Source organism: Pristiophorus japonicus, chromosome 5 (genome assembly GCF_044704955.1).
Source record: "Pristiophorus japonicus isolate sPriJap1 chromosome 5, sPriJap1.hap1, whole genome shotgun sequence".
NCBI lineage: Eukaryota > Metazoa > Chordata > Chondrichthyes > Pristiophoridae > Pristiophorus > Pristiophorus japonicus.
The window spans coordinates 14,589,253-14,614,068 of NC_091981.1; positions in this window are offsets into that span (position 1 = coordinate 14,589,253).

The following is a 24,816-nucleotide window of genomic DNA, read 5'->3' on the forward strand; positions in this document are numbered from 1 at the left end:
AGCTGTCGTTGATGCCCGGCGATGTCGCAGGAGGCGGGAGCGAATACTGCATCTGGGGCGGTAACGGGACGCTGCGCACCGGATGATGCCTTGATCTCCGTGCACAAGAGAGCGAGGCGGTAAGTGTTAGCGCCTGCGGAAAACCGCCAGGGAAGTTCGCAGGGGTTGCTGAATTCGCCACGCCCGGTCAGTAACCCCTTAACGCCCCGTTACCGCCCCCGACAGGTGCTAATGGGAGGTGCAAAGCAGGCCAAATTCTCTCCCTTTGGATTTAAAAAAAAATGGATGGCCATATTCAAGTGGTCATTTTAAAAATCACCACATAAATGGGCCAAAGCTCCTCAGCACTTCCGAAACATTCCCTCCGTAACTCCAGTGAGATTTCGGTGGAAGGGAGGCAAACTAGGCTGGGACCCAGAAACGCTCAGGGCTGGCTTTGCTTCCCAGCTTTGTGATAGGCCTTGTAAGGAGCAGAGCATTGAGTTGCACTTACAATGTTCAGAGGGAGCAGGGCCGGTGGGTGGGAATTCCCCACACTGTGAGCCTTTGGCCCCAGCCATTACAGGCCCTACTCATTTCCTGCTGGTTTACATTCCGTTCTGTGTGTGTGTGAGTGCGTTCCACTTCCTTCGAGAGGCAGTAAGAACAATTCCGCGGCTGGGGGCGGGACTTCCGCGGTGGGCGCTAAAAGTCCCAGCCCCAGAAGGTCACCCCCTCCAATTGAGGCGTGGGGAAATTTTACCCCCTCTGTTTTAACGCAGCGAGTTGTTAGAATCTGGAATGCACTGCCTGAAAAGCCTGGAAGCAGATTCAATAGTAATTTTCAAAAGGGAATTCAATATATACTTGAAAAGCAAACATTTGCAGGACTATGGGAAATAAGAAGGAAAGCGGCACTAATTGACTCTTTAAAAGAGCCAGCACAGACTCTGTGGACTGAATGCCCTGCTTCTATGGTATATCCTTCTATGACGGCTAAAATTGTTCCATGTAGCGCCCGTTTTTTAGGTGCAATCAACTAAAACTCGAAAATGGGTTCCAAGATAGAAACATATAAAATTCTGACGGGACTGGACAGGTTAAATGCAGGAAGAATGTCCCCGATGTTGGGGAAGTCCAGAACCAGGGGTCACAGTCTAAGGATAAGGGGTAAGCCATTTAGGGCCGAGATGAGGAGAAGCTTCTTCACTCAGAGAATTGTGAACCTGTGGGCTTCTCTACCACAGAAAGTTGTTGAGGCCAGTTCGTTAGATATATTCAAAAGGGAGTTAGATGTGGCCCTTACAGCTAAAGGGATCAAGGTTTATGGAGAGAAAGCAGGGATGGGGTACTAAAGTTGCATGATCAGCCATGATCATATTGAATGGTGGTGCAGGCTCGAAGGGCCGAATGGCCTACTCCTGCACCTATTTTCTATGTTTCTATGTTTCTAAGATGCACACACACACATCCAATGGGAAGTGCGCATGATGTCATCTTGGTAAAGGGGTTTGCGTGTCTCATGTAACGACTGCCGGCAGCATGCAAAGCAACAAGATGTGAAGCGAATGAGTGCATAACTCTGTCTTAACCATAACCCCCCCACCACCCACCTACCCCATGAGGTTCGTCGCTTGATTATTTCCTCTGGCTGCTGGTGCAATTGTGTGGGTATTTTTGGGGGGTTTTAAAAATCACCACATAATGGGCCAAAGCTCCTCAGCACTTCCGAAACATTCCCTCCATAACTCCAAGTTTCCGATACTTGGCTCTCTCGCATATTCAGCTATTCTTCAATATAATACAGCACAAATTCAGTTCACAAGGGACTTGTATCACTTCTTGCAGCGGCAATGCACTGCCCCTTTAAGAGGCAGAGGCTGCCTTTAAGTTTCGCCAGTCACTTGTGATATTTGGCCCCCTGCTGATATGTGCAGCCAATGAACAGCGCAGGTAGCGCTGCCTGCACGCATCAATCATTTGAGACAGCAGGCAACACCAATTTAACATGTTGCCTGCAATGCAATGAACGGGCGGGGGTTAATCCCGTACCGTGGTATCCAAGCCCATTTTCGGAGGTTATCCAATTTAACCCTCGAAGCCACTTACCAACTTTGTCGTCTTCTCTTCTGAAAATTATTGAGGGTTGCCATAGGAGGTGAGATTGAGTAGATTGGGCTGATACTCTCTGGAGTTCAGAAAAATGAGAGGTGATCTCACTGAACCTCTAAGATTCTGAGGGGGATTGACAGGGTAGATGCTGAGTGGTTGTTTCCCCCGGGCTGGAGTGTCTAGAACTAGGGGGCACAGTCTCAGGATAAGGGCTCGGCCATTTAAGACTGAGATGAGGAGGAATCTCTTCATTCAGAGGGTTGTGAATCTTGGAATTCTCTGCCCCAGAGGGCTGTCGATGTTAAATCGTTGAGTATATTCAAGGCTGAGAAAGATCGATTTTTGGACTCTCGGGGAATCAAGGGTTATGGGGATAGTGCAGGAGAGCAGAGTTGAGATCAAAAGATCAGCCATAATCTCATTGAATGGTGGAGCAGGCTTGAGGGGACGTATGTCGACTCCTGCTCCTAATTCTTATGTTCTTATTGATTCCAAAAGCACCTTTCCCCTCCGGTACCTTGCGTAAATGGCTCGGATTCGATTGTGACAGTAAATGTTGACATTAACTGATGACTCCCAGACAATGCAAAATAGGGCTCCATGAGGGGCTTTGTTTATAGGGAAGAACATTAAAAACTTCATTCACTCTTAATGGGAATTAGTGTGTTAATATTAAGAAAGAAAAGAAAGACTTGCATTTATATAGTGCATTTCACGAACACCAGACATCTCAAAGCGCTTTACAGCCAATAAAGTACTTTTGGAGTGTAGTCACTGTTGTAATGTGGAATACTCGGCAGCGAATTTGTGCACAGCAAGCTCCCACAAACAGTAATATGATAATGACCGCATAACCTGTTTCTTTTGTTATGTTGGTTGAGGGATAAATATTTCCCCAGGACACCGGGAAGAACTCCCCTGTTCTTCTTCGAAATAGTGCCAGGGGATCTTTTCCATCCACCTGAGAGAGCAGACGTGGCCTCGGTTTAAGGTCGCACCCGAAAGATGGCACCTCCGCCATTGCGGCGCTCCCTCAGCACTGCACTGTTTGAGCTCAAATCCCTGGAGTGGGACTTGGACCCACAACCTTCTGACTCAGAGGCGAGTGTGCTGCCCACTGAGCCACAGCTGACACAAATGCAGGTGTTGCCTGTTTTGCCACGAGATTTTCTTTTGCCCAGCTTATGGTCCTCGATAGTTTCTCGTGATGTATCGCGGCAAATATCTGCTTTCCTGACTCACCCTTCACGTCATCGTCGCCAGCAGAAAATATGCCCGTGTGTTTCATGACACGAGAAGGTAAAGTTGTTGATCCCATTTTTGCGATGGGGTGCTATGCTTAATGCGAGAGATCAGTGAACAGACGTTAATGTTGTAAACATCTCTCTTATCCACATACTTAACAAGCACATCTTCCTCCTGGGAGCCTGGTAATTTTATCCTGCAGATTTCTTCTGGGACATGAAAGATTCAGTTACATTTGTTAAATCCACAAACGTAATGCTTAGAATCTGATGCTCAAATTGCAGCATGTACGATACACACTGACTCTTACAACAAGTGATAAATATTTAATAAGTTACTTTGATACATTTTGAAACAAGGGCTGTTTGATTATTTGTGGTCAAATCCTTTTATCCTAATATACATCTTCATCAAACTTTTATTGCAGTTTTGCTGCGATGCACTAAAAGTTCATTATGTACTCCCTCCAGCAACAACAAATCTATTTAAGGACTGTGGGAAACTGGAGTGCTTCTTACTCATTGAAATGAATCTGGAGGAGGAGAGTTAAGTGCTTGAAACCTTTATTGGTATACAAAGGCACGTCACTTGAAATCTTTATCAGAAAGTTACTTAAAGGCAAAGCAAAGTTAATTGGTTCGTGGCCTTGATACAGAAAGGAAGAATGAAAGACTTGCATTTATATAGCACCTTTCACGACCACTGGACATCCCAAAGCTCTTTATGGCCAATGAAGTAATTTAGGAGTGTTGTCACTATCATACTGCAGGAAACGTGACAGCCAATTTGTGCACAGCAAGCTCCCAAAAACAGCAATGTGATATTGACCAGATAATCTGTTTTGTTATGTTGATTGAGGGATAAATATTGTGTCGCGTCAATATCAATACATACCATTGTGTGCAGTTTTGGTCTCCTTAACTAAGAAAGGATATACTTGCCATAGAGGGAGTGCAGCAAAGGTTCACCAGACTGATTCCTGGGATGGCAGGCCTGTCATATGAGGAGCGATTGGGTCGACTCGGCCTGTATTCACTAGAGTTTAGAAGCATGAGAGGGGGTCTCATTGAAACGTATAAAATTCTGACTGGGTTGGATAGACTGGATGTGGGGAGGATGTTTCTCCTGGCTAGTCTAGAACAAGTCTAGAACAAAGGGTCACAGTCTCAGGATACGGGATAGGTAATATAGGACCGAGATGAGGAGAAGTTTTTTCACTCAGAGAGTGGTGAACCTGTGGAATTCTCTGCTACAGAAGGCTGTGGAGGCCAAGTCGCTGAATATATTTAAGATTTCTAGACACAAAAGACATCAAGAGGAAAAAGTGGGAATGTGGTGTTGAGATAGAGGATCAGCCATGATCATATTGAATGGCGGTGCAGACTCGAAGGGCCGAATGGCCTACTACTGCTCCTATTTTCCATGTTCCTATGTTTCTATCATTTGATTCTATGTGCATAACTACAGTATTGTGCATTAAAGGGGTGATTTTATGATGTTGCGCTTCTGGTTTGAGACGTCTCCCTCTTTGGAGTTCTTATTGGTTTGCGTTTTCTGAGACTGGTTTGGTGACTAGGGACTGTGGCTGCCATCAGACATTCTCGGAAACGTACTCCCAGCCTGGGCTTGGAGGTTGATAGGCCCAGCAGAAATTTCTGTCAATTCATTTCAAAATCCTGCAAGGTACTGAGCTCCACACCCAAATTCCTTGTATTCACTCCTGGCACCTGGACATCAGTGTGAGGAGAATCTGTGGGAAGAAGCTGTATATTTTTGTACGTGCTTGTCACTGGTCCATACTTTCCCCGTCTCACACATGTTGCACATACGCATGTCTATGTCCGTATGACAAATTGATGTACTGAGGCATATCTGATTTTGCTGTTTTATAAAGATATTAGAGGCCGTGAATTTCCGCAGAGCTGCTCCCACACCACTGCCTTGTCTTCACCGGAATTGTAGAAAAAGGTTTTCCGCCACACTTCCGATGGCCATGGCTGTAGTGTGTACCATCTACATGATACACCGCAGCAACTTGCCATGGCTTCTTCGGCAGCACCTCCCAAACCCGCGACCTCTATCACCTCGAAGGACAAGGGCAGCAGGCGCATGAGAACACCACCACCTCCAAGTTCCCCTCCAAGTCACACACCATCTTGACTTGGAACTATATCGGCCATTCCTTCATCGTCACTGGGTCAAAATCCTGGAACTCCCTCCCTAAAAGCACTGTGAGAGCATCTTCACCACACGGGACTGCAGCGGTTCAAGAAGACGGCTCACCACCACCTTCTCAAGGGCAATTGGGGATTGAAAATAAATGCTGGCCTTGCCAGCGACGCCCACATCCCAGGAATGAAAAAAAATGACACTCCTTCACTTGCATTGAAGGAAAAAGCATAAGTACATGATAGTGTGAAGGAGAAATCCAAATTTTGAAGCCAAAAGTACTTAATTGGCTGTAAAGCGCTTTGAGACATCCTGTGCTCCTGAAAGGTGCAATTAAATGCAAGTCTTTCTTTCTGCTCAAGTTACGTTGCTTCTACTTCTATTACTCCAGAATGTGAAGTTTGGTGGCAGCTTTGGTTCGGTGGGAAAAGTTCTCACATTAGAAGGTTATGGGTTCAAGTCCCCCTCCAGGGATATAATTTAGACTGACACTTCAGTAAAGTAGTGAGGTAGTACTGCACTTTCAGCAGCACCGCTTTGTTTGATGAAGGCACTCTCTGCCCTCAGGTGTATTCTCCCAGTGCCCTGGCCAAGATTTATTCTTCGATCAACATCACCAGCATCGATGGTCATTCATCTCATTGCTCTTTGTGGAACCTTGCTGAACACAAAATGGCAGTCGTGTTCTCCTACATAATAGCATTGCCTACTCATCAAAAATAAACCATTGGCTGTGCAACGGTTTGGGATATCCTGAGATCTTGAAAGTGCCACATAAAGGCAAGAGTTTGTGCTAGTTGGCATTAGTTTTATCAGCACAATCTGGTTGGAATCAGCTGAACCAGTGTCGGGGAATTTAAAATGCAAATGATGTAAATTTATTTTGCGCGACATTTCACGGTCGGCTTAAAAATCTATTTTCCTGAAGTCGGCCCCGCCCACAAAACTGCCCACCACCCCAAATCGGAATAACATGATTGGCCGCGTTTCCGCCGGTTGCGCCTTCGAGGAGGCTGTTCAAATTGAACTGGTTTATTTAGGTGTATAGGAACTAGTCAACTCTAGTCGACACGTTTTAAAGGGTTGTACATGTTAAAAATATATTTTGCTTACTAAAACAGGCTAGTGGAGACCAATTAAACTAGTAAATGGTTCAGCCTTGCCTTTTTAAATTGATTTTCAGTGATTTTAAATCAGGTTATTCACAGGTGGAGGATGGACACTCTTATTAAAAATGCTTATATTTTGTGAAAAACCCATTTTCAGCTATTTTGATAAAAATTCATCAGGTTACTGCTTTTAAATACATCAAGGAATATTTTGTAATGCAGAGAAAAAAAGAACGATTAAGTTCTCTTTCCCACAATACAACAGTGACTACACTGCAAAAGTACTTCATTGGCTGTGGCTATAAAGCACTTTGAGATATCAGGTGGCCGTGAAAGGTGCTATATAAATGCATTTCTTTCATTCTTTCTTTCTTTCTTTCTTTCTTTTACGCTCTCCGATTGCACTGGCTCATGGAAGATTACGTTTCTGATTATGCAAATGCATTTTGATGGAACCTTTTACTGCAACCTAACTAGCGCAATTTCACGTGTATTTTGCCTGAATCGAAAACTTCACCCCAAGTTGTTTATCCCTCTCATTCAAGCTGGTATTCTAAACCTCCTCGCCCGAGCGTACTGACACTTATTGGGGAGCTGAACTCTGTGTTCTCCAATATGGGGGTGGCCAATATACCGAGATTGATTGTTACCGTTATTCCATCTATTTCCCCATGGACTGACTGCTGGTTTATTGGTTGTGTGGGCTCTTTCCCCAGTTACTTTAAAACAATAAAATTACTGAGCATAAATAGGCACTGTGACTCAAGGAAACCAGAAACCAGCCTGCATCATACATCATAGTGGCACACTAGTAAAGTCCCGACAGTGGGGATCTCAGTGTAATTTGTTTCAATTAAGTAAAAGCCCATCATCACTTACATAGAAACATAGAAACAAACAAAATAGGTGCAGGAGTAGGACATTCAGCCCTTCGAGCCTGCACTGCCATTCAATAAGATCATGGCTGATCATTCACCTCAGTACCCCATTCCTGCTTTCTCTCCATACCCTTTGATACCTTTAGCCGTAAGGGCCATATTCAACTCCCTCTTGAATATATCCAATGAACTGGCATCAACAACTCTCTGCGGAAGAGAATTTCACAGGTTAACAACTCTCTGAGTGAAGACGTTTCTCCTCATCTCGGTCCTAAATGGCTTACCCCTTATCCTTAGATTATGTCCCCTGGTTCTGGTCTCCCCCAACATCGGGAACATTCTCCCTGCATCTAACCTGTCCAGTCCCGTCAGAATTTTATATGTTTCTATGAGATCTCCTCTAATTCTTCTAAACTCCAGTGTATCAAGGCCCAGTCTCTCCACTTTCTCCTCATATGTCAGTCCTGCCATCCCGGGAATCAGTCTGGTAAATTTTCACTGCACTCACTCAATAGCAAGAATGTCCTTCCTCAGATTAGGAGACCAAAACTGAACACAATATTTCAGGTGAGACCTCACCAAGGCCCTGTACAGCTGCAGCAAGACCTCCCTGCTCCTATATTCAAATTCTCTAGCTCTGAAGGCCAACATGCCATTTGCCATCTTCATCACCTGCTGCACCTGCATGCCAACCTTCAATGACTGATGTACCATGACACCCAGATCTCGTTGCACCTCCCCTTTTCCTAATCTGCCACCCTTCAGATAATATTCTGCCTTCATGTTTTTGCCACCAAAGTGGATAACCTCACATTTATCCACATTATACTGCATCTGCCATGCATTGGCCCACACACCTAGCTTGTCCAATTCACCCTGCAGCCTCTTAGCATCCTCCTCACAGCTCGCACCGCCACCCAATTTAGTGTCATCTGAAAACTTAGAGATATTACTCTCAATTTCTTCATGTAATCATTGATCTATATTGTAAATAGCTGGGGTCCCAGCACTGAGCCCTGCGGCACCCCAGTAGTCACTGCCTGCCATTCTGAAAAGGACCCGTTTATCCCGACTCTCTGCTTCCTGTCTGCCAACAAGTTCTCTCTCCACTATATATTACTCCCAATATCATGTGCTTTAATTTTGCACACCAATCTCTTGTGTAGGACCATGTCAAATGCCTTTTGAAAGTCTTAATACACCACATCTACTGGTTCTACCTTGTCCACTCCACTAGTTACATCCTCAAAAAATTCTAGACGGTTTGTCAAACATGATTTCCCTTTCATAAATCCATGCTGACTTGGACCGATCCTCTCACTGCTTTCCAAATGCGCTGCGATTTCATCTTTAATAATTGATTCCAACATTTTCCCCACTACTGATGTCAGGTTAACTGATCTATAATTCCCGGTTTTCTCTCTCCCTCCTTTCTTAAAAAGTGGTGTTACATTAGCTACCCTCCAGTCCATAGGAACTGATCCAGAGTTGATAGACTGTTGGAAAATGATCACCAATGCATCCACTATTTCTCGGGCCACTTCCTTAAGTACTCTGCGATGCAGACTATCAGGCCCTGGGGATTTATCGACCTTCAATCCCATCAATTTCCGTAACACAATTTCCTGACTAATAAGGATTTCCTTCAGTTCCTCCTTCTCGCTAGACCCTCCATCCCTTAGTATTTCTGGAATGTTATTTGTGTCTTCCATTGTATAGACTGAACCAAAGTATTTGTTCAATTGGTGTGCCATTTCTTTGTTCTCCATTATAAATTCACCTGGTTCTGACTGCAAGGGACCGACATTTGTCTTCACTAATCTTTTTCTCTTCTCATATCTATAGAAGCTTTTGCAGTCTGTTTTTATGTTCCCAGCAAGCTTCCTCTCGTACTCTATTTTCCCCCTTTTAATTAAACCGTTTGTCCTCCTCTGCTGAATTCTAAATTTCTCCCAGTCCTCAGGTTTGCTGCTTTTTCTGGCCAATTTATATGCCTCTTCCTTGGATTTAACACTATCCCTAATTTCCCTTGTTAGCCACGGTTGAGCCACCTTCCCCATTTTATTTTTACTCCAGATAGGCATGTACAATTGTTGAAGTTCATCCATGTGATCTTTAAATGTTTGCCATTGCCTATCCACCGTCAAACCTTCAAATATCATTTGCCAGTCTGTTCTAGCCAATTCACGTCTCATACCATCGAAGTTACCTTTCCTTAAGTTCAGGACCCTAGTCTCTAAATTAACTGTGTCACTCTCCATCTTAATAAAGAATTCTACCATATTATGGTCACTCTTCCCCATTGGACCTCGCACAACAAGATTGCTGATTAGTCATTTCTCGTTACACATCACCCAGTCTACGATGGCCAGCCCTCTAGTTGGTTCCTCGACATATTGGTCCAGAAAACCATCCCTAATACATAGAAACATGGAAACATAGAAAATAGGTGCAGGAGTAGGCCATTCGGCCCTTTGAGCCTGCACCGCCATTCAATGAGTTCATGGCTGAACATGCAACTTCAGTACCCCATTCCTGCTTTCTCGACATACACCTTGATACCCCCTAGTAGTAAGGGCTACATCGAACTCCTTTTTGAATATATTTAGTGAATTGGCCTCAACAACTTTCTGTAGTAGAGAATTCCACACGTTCATCACTCTCTGGGTGAAGAAGTTTCTCCTCATCTCGGTCCAAAATGGCTTACCCTTTAACTTAGACTGTGACCCCTGGTTATTGACTTACCCAACATTGGGAACATTCTTCCTGCATCTAACCTTTCTAAACCCGTCAGAATTTTAAACATTTCTATGAGATCCCCTCTCATTCTTCTGAACTCCAGTGAATACAAGCCCAGTTGATCCAGTCTCTCTTGATATGTCAGTCCCGCCATCCCGGGAATCAGTCTGGTGAACCTTCGCTGCACTCTCTCAATAGCAAGAATGTTCTTCCTCAAGTTAGGACACCAAAACTGTACACAATACTCCAGGTGTGGCCTCACCAAGGCCCTTTACAACTGTAATAACACCTCCCTGCCCCTGTACTCAAATCCCCTCGCTATGAAGGCCAACATGCCATTTGCTTTCTTAATCACCTGCTGTATCTGCATGCCAACCTTCAATGACTGATGTATAATGACACCCAGGTCTTGTTGCACCTCCCCCTTTCCTAATCTGTCATCATTCAGATAATAGTCTGTTTCCTGTTTTTACCACCAAAGTGGATAACCTCACATTTATCCACATTATACTTCATCTACCATGCATTTGCCCACTCACCTAACCTATCCAAGTCACTCTGCAGCCTCATAGCATCCTCCTCGCAGCTCACACTACCACCCAACTTAGTGTCATCCGCAAATTTGGAGATACTACTTTAATCCCCTCGTCTAAATCATGAATGTACAATGTAAACAGCTGGGGCCCCAGCACAGAACCTTGCAGTACCCCACTAGTCACTGCCTGCCATTCTGAAAAGTACCCATTTACTCCTACTCTTTGCTTCCTATCTGACAACCAGTTCTCAATCCACGTCAGCACACTACCCCCAATCCCATGTGCTTTAACTTTGCACATTAATCTCTTGTGTGGGACCTTGTCGAAGCCCTTCTGAAAGTCCAAATACACCACATTAACTGGTTCTCCCTTGTCCACTCTACTGGAAACATCCTCAAAAAATTCCAGAAGTTTTGTCAAGCATGATTTCCCTTTTACAAATCCATGTTGACTTGGACCTATCATGTCACCTCTTTCCAAATGCGTTGCTATGACATCCTTAATAATTGATTCCATCATTTTACCCACAACCGATGTCAGGCTGACTGGTCTATAATTCCCTGTTTTCTCTCTCCCTCCTTTTTTAAAAAGTGGGGTTACATTGGCTACCCGCCACTCCATAGGAACTGATCCAGAATCTATGGAATGTTGGAAAATGACTGTCAATGCATCCGTTATTTCCAAGGCCACCTCCTTAATTACTCTGGGATGCAATCCATCAGGCCCTGGGGATTTGTTGGCCTTCAATCCCATCAATTTCCCCAACACAATTTCCCGACTAATAAGGATTTCCCTCACTTCCTCCTTCTTACTGGATCCTCTGACCCCTTTTATATCCGGAAGGTTGTTTGTGTCCTCCTTAGTGGATACCGAACCAAAGTACTTGTTCAATTGGTCTGCCATTTCTTTGTTCCCCGTTATGACTTCCCCTGATTCTGACTGCAGGGGACCTACGTTTGTCTTTACTAACCCTTTTCTCTTTGCATATCTATTTGAAGCTTTTGCAGTCCGTCTTAATGTTCCCTGCAAGCTTCCTCTTGTACTCTATTTTCCCTGCCCTAATCAAACCCTTTGTCCTCCTCTGCTGAGTTCTAAATTTCTCCCAGTCCCCGGGTTTGCTGCTATTTCTGGCCAATTTGTATGCCACTTCCTTGGCTTTAATACTATCCCTGGACTCCAGGAATACCTCCTCCACCATATTGCTACCAGTTTGGTTAGCCCAATCTATATGTAGATTAAAGTCGTCCATGATAACTGCTGTACCTTTATTGCACGCATCCCTAATTTCCTGTTTGATGCTGTCCCCAACCTCACTACTACTGTTTGGTGGTCTGTACACAACTCCCACTATCATTTTCTGCCCTTTGGTATTCCACAGCTCTACCCATACAGATTCCACAGCATCCAATGTCCTTCCTTACTATTGTGTTAACTTCTTCTCTCACCAGCAACTCTACCCTACCTCCTTTTCCTTTCTGTCTATCCTTCCTGAATGTTGAATACCCTTGGATGTTGAGTTCCCAGCCTTGGTCACCCTGGAGCCATATCTCCGTGGTCCCAATTATATCATATTTGTTAATAGCTGCCTGCGCAGTTAATTCATTCACTTTATTACGAATACTCCTCGCATTGGAGCACAGAGCCTTCAGGCTTGTATTTTTAACATACTTTTTCCCTTTAGAGTTTTGCTGTAATGTGAGCCTTTTTGATTTTTGTCTTGAGTTTCTCTGCCCTCCACTTTTACTTTTCTTCTTTCTATCTTTGGCTTCAGCCCCCATTTTACTTTCCTCTGTCTCCCTGCATAGGTTCCCATCCCCCTGCCATATTAGTTTAACCCCTCCCCAACAGCATTTCTATCCTGCTTTTTATTTCCACACTCTGGTGATGACAGTCATGATCAATAAAGTCAGCTAATCTATTCACACTGGAGGACATTTCCCTTATCCCAAAAATGGGCCATCACTAGTCTTCAGTAAAATAAACCTTCATGTATGGAATCCCTTCCAGAAAATCCCCTTTTGGAAAAAATTGATTTTTCAAGTTACATTTTAGCAGTTTATTTGTTAGATTCCACTTAAAGATTAGATACCGTAGTGTCGTGGTTGCCTTACTGGACTCGTCAATCCTAATGCCTGGACTAATAATCTGTGGACATGAGTTCCAATCCCACCACTACAGCTGGGGAATTCAAATTAGGTAATTTTTTTTTTAAATCTGGAATAAAAAGCGAGGATCAATCATGGTGACCATTAAACTACCGGATTTTCACTAATGTTCTTTAGGGAAGGAAATCTGCCGTCCTTACCCGGTATGGACCATGTGTGACTCTAGACCCACAGCAATGTGGTTGACTCTTAACAGCACCTCTGAAATTGCCGAGTGAGCCATTCAGTTGTGTAATGCAGCTCACCACCACCTTCTCGAGGGCAATTAGGGATGGACAATAAAGGCCCGCCTTACCCGCGGACGAATACGTTTTAAAAATTGGGCAAGAATAATAAATAAAACCTCAATAAAACCATCAGCTCATCTAACACCTTTCTGCTTCAAGTCAGCGCTTCAAGTTGGTGCTCAAGCAACAGTGGGAGAAAAATTAATTTAATCAGCCTCCAGTCCCCCATTGTATTGATCTGATTGCTTCTGACAGCCTCCAAGGTACGCCTTCTGCCTGCTCTGATTGATCCATATTGACAACTTCCAATCCCAGTGAAAAATAGCTGATTTTTCTTGTTAAAAGCTGACACATGGGTTGAAAAGCTGATGGATGGTAGCACTTGCCCTGAGTCAGCATTCCAACAGGCGCTATACTTAAGTGTCAGTCTAGATTATATGCTCAAAAGTGTGACCCTTGAACTCATAAGCGGCTCACTCATGGCTAACAGGACGACCACATGAGCCAAGCTGGGCTCTTCAAAATGACTGGATTTCCTCAGTCTGCTGACAGAAATATGTTTATGAAGAGCGAGTTCATGATTTCATTCTGCGTAGCACTCAGATGTCTTGGGATGGATTTCCGGGTGGCTTGCGATCGTGTTTTCACCGCGATTTGAGCGTCCGCGGCGAAAGCCCTGTCGCTAAGCCCGGGCGGAATCCTGGGTTCCTTGTTTGCGGCGGCGATGGGATGTACCGCCGGGGAGAGGTGCGCTGGATGTGTAATGACGCAGATTGCGTTTCTGTCCGAGTTTCGGCATTCACCCGACCCGTATGCCGATCCCCAGAACACCGATAGGTCAAACCGAGCGGTGCAGCCCTGACAGCAGCGGTAAGTTGTAAAACCTGCAAAAAAGATAAATTAAAGTTTTTATTTTTTTTTGCGACGGTTAGTTAGTTCAGAGTCTTGGTAATGTTTCTGGAATGTTTTTTTGAATTTTTCCCCCTTACCCTCCCAAGGCCTCTCTCGCAGCGCTCCCAACCCCGCACTAAAGTTGGCGAGGATCGCGTTTTTGCACCCCGAAAATAGTGCAACCAATCCCTTTGCGAGACGCAGAGGCCGAAAGTTCGGAATAAAATCGGTAATGCAGCGAAAACGGTAATTTTCACGCATCGCTTGTGTTTTCGCCCAAAAACCCCAAAATCCGAAAACCCAGCCCAACTTGTATATTCTAAAGTGACATTGATCTCTTTTTAGGTCCTGCATCCTGTAAGATGCACCCATCTGTACTGCAGCCTAATCAGGAATAGATGTTCCCAGCTTATATCCGTCTCCTGCAGTTTAAAACCTCTCCATTCTCTATCCCTGCATATAACGGGATACAACAACAACTTGTATTTATATTCATCATCATCATCATAGGCAGTCCCTCGAAATCGAGCAAGACTTGCTTCCACTCTAAAAATGAGTTTTCAGGTGACTCTACAGTCCAATACAGGAATTACAGTCTCTGTCACAGGTAGAACCGAAAGTGGTTGAAGGAAAGGGTGGGTGGGACTGGTTTGCCGCACGCTCCTTCCGCTGCCTGCGCTTGTTTCCTACGTGCTCTTGGCGATGAGATTCGAGGTGCTCAACGCCCTCCCGGGTGCACTTGCTCCATACCATAAATAAGTATATATTTATATAGCGCCTTTAACATTGTAAAACATCCCAAGGCGCTTCACAGGACACTGAGCCACATAAGCAGATACTGGGACAGATGGCCAAAAGCTTGGTCAAAGAGGTCGGTTTTAAGGAGCGTCTTGAAGAAGGAAAGAGAGGTAGAGAGGTGGAGAGGTTTAGAGAGGGAATTCCAGAGCTTGGGGCCTTGGTAGCTGAAGGTACGGCCACCAATGATATTACATATTATAAATATGTTCATTAATAAACTTGCAGAATGGGAATATAAATGTCAAATTAAATTCAACACAGATAAATGTGAGGTATTACATTTGGTTCGTAATATAGAGAGTTCACATATGACTTGGAAAATACGAATCTGAGTGGGGTAGAGGAGCAAAGGGATCCCAGAATTCAAATACACAAATCACTAAAATTAATGTCACAGGTTAACAAAGTAGTGAAGTTCTGGTAAACTTGTATCGAACCTTGGTTAGACCACACTTGGAGTACGGCGTACTATTCTGATCGGCATATTATAAAAAGGATATAGAGACACTGGAAAGGGTATAGAGAAGATTTACAAGGATGATACCAGAAATGTGAGGGTATATATAAATGGAAAGGATGAACAGGCTGGGTCTCTTTTTTCATAAGAACATAAGAAATAGGAGCAGGAGTAGGCCATACGGCCCTTCGAGCCTGCTCCGCCATTCAATAAGATCATGGTTGATCTGATCATGGACTCGGCTCCACTTCCCCACCCGCTCCCCATAACCCCTTCTCCCCTTATCGTTTAAGAAACTGTCTATTTCAGTCTTAAATTTATTCAATGTCCCAGTTTCCACAGCTCTCTGAGGCAGTGAATTCCACAGATTTACAACCCTCTGAGAGAAGAAATTTCTCCTCAACTCTATTTTAAATGGGCGGCCCCTTATTCGAAGATCATGCCCTCTAGTTCTAATCTCCCCCATCAGTGAAAACATCCTCTCTGCACCCACCTTGTTAAGCCCCCTCATAATGTTATACGTTTCGATAAGATCACCTCTCATTCTTCTGAATTCCAATGAGTAGAGGCCCAACCTACTCAACCTTTCCTCATAAGTCAACCCCCTCATCCCGGGAATCAACCCAGTGAACCCTTTCTCTGAACTTCCTCCAAAGCAAGTATATCCTTTCATAAATATGGAAATCAAAACTGCACACAATATTCCAATACCTTGTATAGCTGCAGCAAGACTTCCCTGCTGTTATACTCCATCCCCTTTGCAATAAAAGCCAAGATAGCTTTGGCCTTCCTGATCACTTGCTGTACCTGCATACTATCCTTTTGTGTTTTATGCACAAGTACCCCCAGGTCTCGCTGTACTGCATTTAAATAATAACTTGCTCTTTGATTTTTTTTCTGCCAAAGTGCATGACCTCATACTTTCCGACATTGAAAAAAGGCTAAGGGATGACCTAATAGAGGTCTTTAAATTCATAAGTTTTGATAGCGTAGATGCAGAGAGAGTATTTCCACTTGTGGGGAACAGCAAAACTAGAGGCCATCAATGTAAGATAGTCAGCAAGAAATCCAATAGGGAATTCAGAAGGAACTTCCTTACCCAGAGAGTGATGAGAATGTGGAACTCGCTACCACAGGGAATGGTTGAGGCGAATAAGGGCGGTTTAAAGGCCGGTTAGACAAGCATATGAGGGAGAAGGGAATAGAGGGTTATGCTGATAGATTTAGATGAGGAAAGACGGGAGGAGGCTCGAGTGGAGCATAAATGCCGGCATGTTTCTGTGCCATATATCCTATGTTATCCAAGGTAGAATTAAGAACAGGCTACTGAGCCGAGGCATATATTGACCACTAACTTCCCCTCGACTACCGATGACTTTGGGAATAATTTTGGCTGGGTGATCTGTTTATGTAGGTTCGTGCCTTAAGTTATTTTGGAACATAATTGTCCCACAGCTGTCAAGTGCATCAAACACATTATTTTTCCATTTTTCTGGTGGCCTCGGCAACTGTCAAGGAACCAGAAACGATGATGTGACCTTTCAGAACATGTCCCCAAACTCAAGCTGTAATAGTCTTCCTGAGGAAATCTGTAACGCACATATTTTGAAAATCAAACATAGGTTTTATGATTCTTGTATGTGGGTGCATTTGCCGCACCTCCGCAACAATCCCTCACCGCTCCTCCGCCACAAACATTTGGCGCACCTCTGCCGCGATATCTCACCACGTTAAAAAAAAAACACGCACAGGCATCTTCCATCCCTGGAGTTCAGGACTGGAACGTCGGGTCCTTCATTGACGCGCCTGCGAATCCATGTGGCAGCAAGTCATCCTCGTTCGAGGGACCGCCTATGATGATGATGATGTGGATGCAAAAATGCTGAAAACTGCTCAAATCTTGTCGGTAGCTATGGTCTATTGTGAGTTTACAAAAGCAATATTTCTGCAACCAACTATCACTCAAGGTCAATTAAATGAGCGAATTCTGTGATCCACATTAAGTGTTTGCAGGCTTTATTTTTCTATTTATTTTTCATGAATACAGCTATTTTTTTCTAGCCTTTGCGTGTCTATTAGTTCAAACTTTGGTTCAGTCCGTGCATTATCCCTGTACCTCCCGCGAGCACAATATTTCTCCAGCCGCTGAAATTAATTTTCGTGCCAGCTACTCTTTTCTCTGACCAATTCATCTCACCACTTTCAACAGTAAAGACAGTCGAAGCGTTCTACTGGGAGAGGAAGTAAAAGAGGGCGAGAACCTTGAGTGCAGGCTAGTTAATGATTCATGTTCTGTTCACTGTGCCCATTTTCTCCAGCGATCTCAAGGTGGGCATGCATCCTAAGCTTTGGTATTCGCATGGACAATTTGGTCTGCTCATTCATCAACGGTGCTAAATTTGAAAGACCTGAATTTACGCTCCCCTGTGTTTAGAAGTCTGAAGTGATATGAAAGGCTTATTTTTAGAAAGTGCTCGCTCTTATTTCTCCTCCACCTCTCCTCCTGCAATGAGACTTTTTGAGGTGGCGGGGGTAAAGGGGAGAGGGAGCTGGGAAATGCGTTCGGTTTCAATCAGACTCGGACTGAGATTTAATTTTCCGTGCGCCCGAATTCAGATTACGCAAGTCTGAATTCAGTTTTAAAGGTATCAAGTACCATAGCAAAGGTACTAGCAGGATTATTCGATGGGGTATGAAATGGTGCAGATGTAACAAATTTTTTTTTAAACTCAAAATAGCTTTGAAAAATTACAACATCTGTTGTAGTGTGAATGTTCTTTGTTAACTCTCTTGGGTCCCCAGCTAAATATTCAGATCAGGCTGTTCCTAGCTCATCTATGAACTGAAACTCATTGAAAGTTCCTTAATAAACAAATGTCAAAATGCGGGGGGGGAAGGGCAGAAGTTGGTCTTGGGGAGCTGTGCAAAACGGGTGACAGTGAACTGCAGCTGTTACTGCACTCTGCCCAATTTATCTTTTCTTTTTAACTTTGGGGTTTATTTTTGGACAAGAGGAAATATTGGATGGGTGTACTCGCCTCTGAGTCAAAGGGTTGTGGGTTCAAGTCCCACTCCAGAGATTTGAGCACGAAATCCAGGCTGACACTCCAGTGCAGTGCTGAGGGAGTGCTGCACTGTCGGAGGTGCCAGCTTTCGGATGGGACGTTAAACCGAGGCCCCGTCTGCCCACTCAGGTGGACGCAAAAGATCCCGCGGCATTATTTCAAAGAAGAGCAGGGGAATTATCCCCTAGTGTCCTCCCAACGTTTATCCCTCAATCAACAACTGGTCAATTATCTGGTCGTTATCACATTGCTACTTGTGGGAGCTTGCTGTGCGCAAATTGGCTGCCGCGTTTCCTACATGACAACAGTGACTACACTTCAAATTGTACTTCATTGGCTGTAAAGCACTTTGGGACGTCCGGTGGTCATGAAAGGCGCTATATAAATGCAAGTCTTTCTTTCTTTTAATTGGACAGCTCTGTCAAAGAGCCGGCACAGGCACGATGGGCCGAATGGCCTCATTCTGTGCTGTATGATTCTTTTTTCTTCACCAAATAGATGAAGGGAATTGGGCCACAAGATATATTTGTAGTTATTAAATCTGAAGATATGATTGTAGATTATATTATTGTATAATTTAAATCGAATATAAATGTTAAAGTTTGGAATATCTCAAAAGAGAATTTTATGATTTTATTGCTTTTTTCAAAGAAGAGTGGCCAGTTTTTAGTTCATTTGCAATTGCCTTTGCTGACAAGAGTTTGGTCTACAACAGAAACGACTTGTAACATGGAACTACTTCAGCAATAATTTTTTATTACGCAAATTGTGTTCCTATTGTTTGCATGGTAATCTCTTTCCAATTTATGTTAGGTAAGATGCAAGGGGATGGTGATTATATTATTGCAAACACTGCATATAAACAAGTATTCTTTTTAAAGACATCCTTGCAACTTAATATATCACAGCGAAGTTCTTAAACGGATCTATGACTTATTGCACATTGGAACTAAAGTTACTAATCCGAGGCCCTGTCTGCTCTCTCAGGTGGATGTAAAAGATCCCGTGGCTCTATTTCAAAGAAGAGCAGGGGAGTTATCCCCGGTGTCCTGCCCAATATTTCTCCCTCAATCAACAGCACTAAAAACAGATAATCTGGTCATTATCGCATTGCTATTTATGGGAGCTTGCTATGTGCAAATTGGTTGCCACGTTTCCTGCATTGCAACAGCGACTATATTTCAAAAAGTTCTTCATTGGCTGTAAAGCGCTTTGGAACGTCCTGTGGTCGTGAAAGGCACTATAAAAATGCAAGTCTTTCTTTGTTTCTTTCTTTCTTTCTTAAGTGCCGTCTGAAATGGCCAAGCGAGCCACTCAGTTGTACCAAGCCGCTATGACAAAGTCAGCACTGTGGGAGTACCCTCACCACACGGACTGCACCAGTTGAAGAAGGCGGCTCACCACCACCTTCTCAAGGGCAATTAGGGATGGGGAAATAAATGCCTGCCTTGTCAGCGACACCCACTACCTATGATCGAGGCGCTATAGAAATGCAAGTCTTTATTTTAGAAGGTGTTGCTGATTGGCCATTTGTCCAAGATCAATATCACCCTCATTGTCTCTGGAAAGCGCGGGTTACAGAATGTATGCTCTGAGTATTGATATCTGACTGATTTGGTTTCAATTATCATGCATGTGCACCTAGGCTTTTTTCCACTAAGTCAAAATGTGAGTAGTCATCTAATTCCCCGCATGAATAACCCAATGAATATTTGCAAATTCTGAATTAATCCTTTAATCTCATCATTTTCATTCAGCACCCTTTGTTAACAGTCCTGCATTTCACATTTCAGTTTTAGCTCATAATATGCGTGCAGTCTTATCTATACTTGAGATCTTTGTAAAATCGCTTCCATGATTTTGATTTTGACCTCCATATAGCATTAAAAGGCTATTTAACGCTGTGATGTTTCCTCCTGCCAAATTGACCAGGATGGCTATAAAATTCCGAAATTAATCTTTAATCAGCTGTCCTTGTTAAATTTGAAATCTAACTGCAATGGCTAAGAATTATGGATGCCTAAAATAATGCATACAAATGTATTGCCCTTTGGAGAGCTGCGTTTTAATTTTTAATATTTCTTGTCGACAACCAAAAACCAGCTATGGCCAACAGATGGTAATCAATATATGAACAATACTGCAGAACATCCAGAGACGTTGGAATGCTAATCTTCTCACCAAATTCCCTGTGATGTTCTGTGTGGGAGGCGTCTGTAATATATACTCTGGCGCCTTGAGATTTGAAGTTAAACCCAATAAATTGTCACCAGCAATCGATCAATTGTGGAATTCTTAACACCACCAAAAAAAGCACTTAATTACTCGGCCGAACGGCTAGTAGAGCATTGGACCACCAAGCTGAGGGGCCAGGGTTCATGTCTCTGCTTTTCCAACACAAGCATGATGGGCCGAATGGCCTCTTTCTATGCTGTATGATTCTATGAATCTGTGATTCTATGAAAGTGTCAGCTGTGGCTCAGTGGGTAACACTCTGGCCTCTGAGCCAGAAGGTCTCTGGTCCCACTCCAGGGACTCGAGCACAAAAAAAAATCTAAACTGACACTCCAGTGCAGTGCTGAGGTGGCGTCTTTCGGATGAGAAAGATGGCAAATTGGCTACCACGTTTCCCACATTACAACAGTGACTACACTCCACAAGTACTTCATTAGCTGTAAAGCGCTTTGAGACGTCTGGTGGTCGCGAAAGGCGTTATATAAATCCATGTCAAGTCTATGAAATAGAAATTCCAGTGGTTCACCGCCCAGTTTCTCAGTGGTATTGGCCGTTTTGGGCAAGAACTGGGGTGGTGAAAAATTCCCTACCCAAGTTATGTGCAGGGTGCAGGGTAACTTGGACAGGTTAGGCAAGTGGGCAAATACATGGCAGATGCAGTATAATGTGGATAAATGTGAGGTTATCCACGTTGGGGGCAAAAACACGAAGGCAGAATATTATCTGAATGGTGACAGATTAGGAAAAGGGGAGGTGCAACGAGACCTGGGTGTCATGGTTCATCAGTCATTGAAAGTTGGCATGCAGGTACAGCAGGCAGTGAAGAAGGCAAATGATATGTTGGCCTTCATAGCAAGGGGATTTGAGTATAGGAGCAGGGAAGTCTTGCTGCAGTTGTACAGGGCCTTGGTGAGGCCTCACCTGGAATATTGTGTTCAGTTTTGGTCTCCTAATCTGAGGAAGGACGCTCTTGCTATTGAGGGAGTGCAGCGAAGGTTCACCAGACTGATTCCAGGGATGGCTGGACTGATATATGAGGAGAGACTGGATCAACTGGGCCTTTATATACTGGAGTTTAGAAGAATGAGAGGGGATATCATCGAAACATATAAAATTCTGATTGGACTGGACAGGTTAGATGCGGGAAGAATGTTCCCGATGTTGGGGAAGTCCAGAACCAGGGGACACAGTCTTAGGATAAGGGGCAGGCCATTTAGGACTGAGATGAGGAGAAACTTCTTCACTCAGGGAGTTGTTAACCTGTGGAATTCTCTACCACAGAAAGTTGTTGAGTCCAGTTCGTTGGATATATTCAAAAGAGAGTTAGATGTGGCCCTTATGGCTAAAGGGATCAAGGGGTATGGAGAGAAAGCAGGAAAGGAGTACTGAGGGAATGATCAGCCATGATCTTATTGAATGGTGGTGCAGGCTCGAAGGGCCGAATGGCCTACCCCTGCACCTATTTTCTATGTTTCTATGTTTCTATGTTTCTATGCCGGCAGTTTTGAGGTACCGCTGAGTAGCAGTCAACCAGCGTGTACTGTCCACAGATCGCCCTGGCGCAATATTTGGCTCAGCGATGACCCGTAGCTATGTATAAAAAAAGTCCCATGAGAATCAGCGGAGCTGGGCTGTCGGTGAGTAGACCTGCAAGAAAAAGGTAAGTAATTGTTTTTTTTACTAATTATTTTAAAATTTTGTTGTAGTGATTTAAGTGAAAAGAGTTTTTATGATTTTTTATTTTATGTTTTTTGAAAAAATAGTTTTAGTGTTTTTCTCCTCCTCGGCCCAACCCGCAGCCTTGGTGTAAATGTTTAGTAAATTTATTAATTGTCGTCCATTTTCTTTAAGAACTGCCCAATCAACCCAAAATTCTATTTTTTCGACGAGAATCGGGATGCAATGCCCATTTTTCTTTTTTGGGCGAATTTTTTGCCGATGATAATATTGGGAATCTTAGCGGTCTATTGGGCAACAATCGGGCACTGGTGGGTTGTTGGGAAACTTTAGCCCATGCTCCTTTAGTTGTGCATTGCCACTTTTACTAATGTCAAATTATAGAAACATAGAAACGTAGAAATATAGAAAATAGGTGCAGGAGCAGGCTATTCGGCCCTTCGAGCCTGCACCACCATTCAATATGATCATTCTGATCATGCAACTTCAGTACCCCATTTCTGCTTTCTCTCCATACCCCTTGATCCCTTTAGCCGTAACGGCCACATCTAACTCCCTTTTGAATATATCTAACGAACTGGCCTCAACAACTTTCTGTGGTAGAGAATTCCACAGGTTCACAATTCTCTGAGTGAAGAAGTTTCTCCTCATCTCGGTCCTAAATAGCTTACCCCTTATCCTTAGACTGTGACTCCTGGTTCTGGACTTCCCCAATATCGGGAACATTCTTCCTGCATCTAACCTGTCCAATCCCGTCAGAATTTTATATGTTTCTATGAGATCTCCTCTCATTCTTCTAAGTTCCAGTGAATATAAGCCTAGTCGATCCAGTCTTTCTTCATGTCAGTCCTGCCATCCCAGGAATCAGTCTGGTGAACCTTCGCTGCACTCCCTCGATAGCAAGAATGTCCTTCCTCAGATTAGGAGACCAAAACTGTGCACAATATTCAAGGTGTGGCCTCACCAAGGCCCTGTACAACTGCAGTATGACTTCCCTGCTCCTATACTCAAATCCTCTCGCTATGAAGGCCAACATGCCATTTGCCTTCTTCACCGCCTGCTGTACCTGCATGCCAGCTTTCAATGACTGATGTACCATGACACCCAGTTCTTGTTGCACCTCCCCTTTTCCTAATCTGTCACCATTCAGAAAATATTCTGCCTTCTTGTAGTTGCCACCAAAGTAGATAAGCTCACATTTATCTACATTACGCTGCATCTGCCATGCATTTGCCCACTCACCTAACCTGTCCAAGTCACCCTGCAGCCTCTTATCATCCTCCTCACAGCTCACACTGCCACTCAGCTTAGTGTCATCTGCAAACTTGTAGATATTACATTCAATTCCTCCATCTAAATCATTAATGTATATTGTAAATAACTGGGTTCCCAGCACTGAACCTTGCGGTACCCCACTAGTCACGGCCTGCCATTCTGAAAAGGACCCGTTTATTCCTACTTTTTGCTTCCTGTCTGCCAACCAGTTCTCTATCCACATCAGTACATTACCCCCAATATCATGTGCTTTAATTTTGCACACTAATCTCTTGTGTTACTGGGCTTTTACTAAAGCAGTAGAAAAAGAAAATTATTGCACGGGATCATCAAAGTTAATACCTGCCCATCGGACGGTTTCAACCAAACACTGCTGGCCTAATGAAGTTTGCATTTTACACCAATTTTTATATTTTTCATGTTATCCATTACAAATCGCTAATACAAGTTGCTTCCTTATTTACACAGGTAGAAAGATGATGCTGTCATCATCATCTGATTGATATGCTTTCTAGAAAGATGAATTTGCATTCACATAGCATCTTTCACAACCTCAGGTCACCCGAAAGCGCTTTACAGCCAATGAAGTACTTTTTGAAGTGTAGTCACTGTTGTAATGTAGGAAATGCAGCAGCCAACTTGTGCTCATTTTTTATCCAAAGCATTTTAAGGATGAAAAAATGTTAGACCATTCCATAGGCACTGAAAGTATACCATTTGATATTACAATATATTATGTAGGGCCCTGATAAGACCACACCTGGAGTATTGTGCACAGTTTCGGTCTCCTTCCCAAAGCAAGGATATACTTGCCATAGAGGGACTGCAACGTAGGTTCACCAGACTGATTCCTGGGATGGGGCGATTGTCCTATGAGGAGAGATTGAGTAGACTTGGCCTATATTCTCTACAGTTTAGAAGAATGAGAGGTGATCTCATTGAAACATATAACATTGTTCCAGGGCTTGATAGGATAGATGCTGCGAGGATGTTTATCCTGGCTGGGGAGTATAGAACCAGGGGTCACACTCAGGATAAGGGGTCGGCCTTTGAGGACTGAGATGAGGAGGAATTTCTTCTGTCAGAGGATCGTAAATCTGTGGAATTCTCTACCCCAGCGGGCTGTGGAAGCTCAGTCATTCAGTATATTCAAGATAGAGATGGATAGATTTTTGGATATTAAGGGAATCAAGGGATATGGGGATAGTGCAGGAAAGTGGAGTTGAGGTAGAAGATCAGCCATGATCTTATTGAATGGT